A 4,668-nucleotide genomic window follows, 5' to 3' on the forward strand; every position below is an offset into this window, starting at 1 on the left:
CTGCTGCTGCTATATGATGAACTAGCGGGTCCACCTGCGCAATTGCACGGCTAGAATTGATATATTTTATATTTTTTTTAATAAATTATATGTCACATGACTTGCATTTTGTTTTCTTTTTTACATTGTATCGTACGGAAATATGCATTTTCCTCTTCATATCATTGTTTGTGTTTTGGTTATGTCCATGTACTTCCTCGTTTCAAAATAAGTGTCGTGATTTTAATTCAAATTTAAACTAAAACCATCACACATTTTCTGAATGGAGTGAGTATTATTTTAGTTTGGCCAACATTTTTTTTGTGTGAATGGCAACAATTACTTAATTTGTTTGTTTTTACCACATGTTCCCAATCCATCATGGAATACTGAATTCCGTAGCTTCTGTGCTTTTGAGAAAGTTCAATTTTATAACTAATCTTTCACAGTATATTCTGTAGCTAATATACCCTCGTGTAAAAATGGAATGAAAACCTAATACGTTATAGGAGTGAATATATGGAATAGAAAAGAAATATTTGTTTCCACTTCATATAACTTACGGCCGGCTAAGCATCCCCACCCGAAAAAAATGCTAGAAAGTGCTTACGCGTTTTCCGTGTGTCCCGTGCGGCCGCTCGCAGTCCGTTCGATGCAATCGCGACAGAGCAGCATGTGACAGATGGGATCGGAGGAAGCGGTGTGAAGTGACACAGTTTTAATCTCTTTTTTTTTGAGAAATTACACAGTCTTAATCTAGTACAGTACTCTCTCCGTCCGGAAATACTTGTCGTAGAAATGGATACAAATGGATGTATATAAAACTAAAATACATCTAGATACATCCATTCCTCGGACAAGTATTTCCGGACGGAGGGAGTAGTATTTTGCATCTGTACCTTTTCCATTCTTTTCTCTTGACGTGAACCCATTTCCCATTCTCGTTCGTTTTTCTCTTTTTCTTCCCTGATCTAGGGATTCATCCACAGATCGTTGGATCCAGTAAGTGAGAAGGACGTGGTGAGTAGGATTTGCGGCAGAGTGTCGTCGTTGCAGGCTCTTGGCGGCGGCCGGTCCTCCAGCTCGACTACACGTGCCTGCTGCTCGCGCGCCGCCGTCGATTGGATGGCCGTGGAGTTCGCCCCCCTTGAACCTAAGCAGCAGCACTCCTCCAGGTAATCTCTCCTCTTCCCCTCCTTCCCCTTCCTTCCCAGATGCTTAGTCTGCTAGGATCCAGCAATTGTGTGGATTTTGGATTCTTCATGAGAAATCGGCTTGTGGTCTCCTGTTATCCCCTGCCTGCAGCTCGTGGAGATTTTTTCTGGCGGAGATAAGGAGATGCTTATGGTCTACTGACCTTTCTCTATTTTTTTTATCTTCGCATGGTTTCTTCTTACTCATAATTTTCATGCTCGCAAGACGGAGAGAGTGTTCTCCGGTGAGGTACTACTCAGAAGCCGGGAAGGGCAAATGCAGAGAGGTGACCAATATGTGCATGGAGTTTTTTTAGGATCAAGCGAGCGAAGGTTTGCCTCAATTTATGTCAGAGTTGCTCATATCCCCCCGCTCGTTTGCTTACCTTGCGTTATTTTGGGGAATTAACAGTTGACATTCTACCCAACCTAGATCGTCTCTTCAATTTAGCTTGTCTCTTCAACACATCCGTATTAATTATGTGAAGTTCCATATAGCGAAAGGTGTTCAATACATCATTGTTTCGTCTACTACCTATAACACATGTAATCTTTCAATAATTCATTGTCTTGTCTGTATTTGTTAACATTTATATACGTGAATACACATACATTTATTTGGTTGAGGAGGCTATGTTGATGTCTATTTTTTTGAGAGAGTATTCGTGAGAGTGATGAGAGTGTTACTGCAGAGATATTAGTAATCGCTATTTAGGTGGAATTTATTTGTGAACTTTCTCTAGAACGATCAAATATAGTACTCCCTCCGTTCCTAAATATAAGTTTTTTTAGAGATTCCAATAAGGACTACATAAGAAGCAAAATGAGTGAATCTACACTCTAAAACTCCCTCCGTTCCTAAATATAATTTTTTTAGAGATTCCAGTACAGAATACATAAGGAGCAAAATGAGTGAATCTACACTCTAAAATACATCTATATACATCCGTATGTAGTCTGTATTGAAATATCTAAAAAGGCTTATATTTTGAAACGGAGGTATGTAGCTATGTAAAAATATCCATGCTTCAACTTTTTTATATGATGTTAGAAGAGAGATAAAAATATTCAGGGGTAATAAATAACTAATTAACAAAAAAGTAATATTTTGTGGAAATATCAGACATATTTATATATATGGTTAGGTTGTCTTCGACTCTATGTAATTGCACATGCATTGTCTATGCAAAATTCTAGTTTTGTTGACTTGATGAACTATATTGTAAATTAGAATATCTCTTTATAAACAATATTCTTTGTGGCATCTTCAGTTGGACACTCTTTGTTATTGATCAGCACATTCAATCCTTCCTTGTTTGTCACTCTCGATAATGCCACATACAGTTGTCCATGGCAGAATGCTTGCTTAGGCAAATATATTCCTACTTTGTTTTTGCAAGGATGTTGTTGTCGTCGAGCATTATTTGCAGTTCTTTGACGATGTTGGGGTCCACTGTTGATTTATTATCATTGCATCTTGACGCACTTATCCTGTTTGCCACCTTATTTACATTATTATAGATGTACAGCTGTGTGAACCAAGGTTTGTCTGTACCTTTAGGTAAAAGATTTCCGATGTGGTGGTAGTTCTGTCCACGCAAACGAAAAACAGAAAGTTCTTTGCGAGTGTTTATTTCCTTGTCCACAACTCCTCCCATCGATGTGAATGAAAACATTGAGTTGTATGACCTTATAATCCAGCCCTTCACTTCTTAAGAGGTTTCTGAGGTATGGTGGAGGGTCTCTTAGTGGTGGCAGATTGATTTTTCCCTGTTTGCAGCATATTCCAAAAGAGGGTGTCTTAGTTCCTTTGTTGAATTTAATCGTTCTTCACACCATAGCAATGATTTGCAATATTAGCATTTGTATGTTGGCCTTCTGAATTTCCATGTCTTTCTATTAGCACTTATTGAGGTTGTGGTTCTGTTGTTGCTCCAACATTGATTCTAATGTTAATTTTGCTACTTTCGCTTCTTGCACGCTTCAATTTCTTACCTTCTTTAGCATTATCCTTTCTCAATTGTTTAGGAGCCTCTATGTTTGTATTTCTTCTTCCCTCTGCAGTCCTTGTCCTCTTTGTGCTCCTTGAGTTTAGAGCTTGGTCTTTCTTTCTTTTTGTGTGGTGAGCTGCTAGCACTGACGTATGTTGGACTGTCATCTCTACAAAATTAGTTTTGTTAGTGACATACAGAGTTTTCTTAATAATGTTTTGCGACTGCGGACATGTAAGTGCATTTGGAGATATAGAGACTATAATGGGGGTGTCACATACAAAACATCTGGAGATCAATATTGTTTATCTGGTATGGCACTATAAATTAATATGTGTTCTATAGTGTTGCTCTTTTTGTAGCTTTCACACTACTGTCATGGCAGTGTGTGTATGCATGGAAAAACATGGTTAGAAGAGTTTTGACATAGAAGATTAGAAGCAAGGTTGAGCTGAGATCAAATGCTGACACACGTGAAGCATTACATGTGGATATTACCTGAGGTTGATGGTGTTGATGTCGTGTCTTTAGTTCGTTGGACGTTTCTTTGTGGCGTTTGGGCGTCGCGGGCGTATATTTGATGCAATTTGGTAGAGTTGCTTCCATGCCTTCCATTTTTCGGTCGTCTTGTGTGTTCGATCATCCTAACATCTTGATAAAAGAGCTATTGAGAAAGTACATCATGGGTCAGACCCAAGAGTTGAATGTCGTCTTGTAAAATTATTGTTGAATGATGACTATGTGATATAAGTAGAAGGGATGAGCGTGTGACCGTACCTCCTTTTGTTTTCTGAGACTATGATCTAACAATTTTACTAATGTATCTTGAAGAATGGACTGCATTGTGTAGATTATCTGAGGCAAAAAAATTCTGGAAATATGTTGGATGTTAAGGAAGTTAAAAATAATTTGCAGATTAAAAAGAGGATATATATATATAATACCTTGATGCTTAATAATTAGAAAAAGGAAAATACAGGTTTGCTTAGTTCACGTGGGAATTGATAAATCTTGGAATCCTTTGCTGATTCGTACACGTCCGTGACCTTGAGTCCGACTCCTTTTCTCGTACATGGTCATGACTCTTGCTAGCCTTTTTTAGTTAATGATGACCCTTCCTAGCCTAACGTAATTAGATCAGATGCAAGTCTTTCCGTGCATAAGCATGTATACACGTGACAACGTGGTAGTTCAAAATATTGGTACGCACATGTTAATATGTTACGTAAAATCTTTTAAATCTCAGCCATTATTTTCTTGATCAAACGGTGCAAATAATATTAGCATATGTGGACGAATATGATGGCTTATTTGTCTTATGTATTAATTATATAATAGATTGCTATGAGCTTCTCCTAGTGCTGCTATATGATGAATTGCTATGAGCTACTGCTGGTATATGATGAATGATACGTCTTCGTCGTATCTATAATTTTTGATTGTTCCATGCCAATATTCTACAACTTTCATATACTTTTGGCAACTTTTTATACTTTTTTTGGGAC

At 37.8% G+C, this 4,668-nt stretch overlaps 1 long non-coding RNA gene across 1 annotated transcript; it reads left to right on the top strand.

Annotated features, from left to right (window-relative positions):
* Positions 1–871: 871 nt before the first annotated feature.
* LOC123070570 (uncharacterized) lies at positions 872–3,993 on the top strand. Its single transcript, XR_006433824.1, has 2 exons — positions 872–1,154; positions 1,399–3,993. It is a non-coding gene; the product is annotated as an uncharacterized lncRNA (long non-coding RNA).
* Positions 3,994–4,668: the final 675 nt, after the last annotated feature.

This window comes from Triticum aestivum, chromosome 3B (genome assembly GCF_018294505.1).
Source record: "Triticum aestivum cultivar Chinese Spring chromosome 3B, IWGSC CS RefSeq v2.1, whole genome shotgun sequence".
Taxonomy (NCBI): Eukaryota; Viridiplantae; Streptophyta; class Magnoliopsida; order Poales; family Poaceae; genus Triticum; species Triticum aestivum.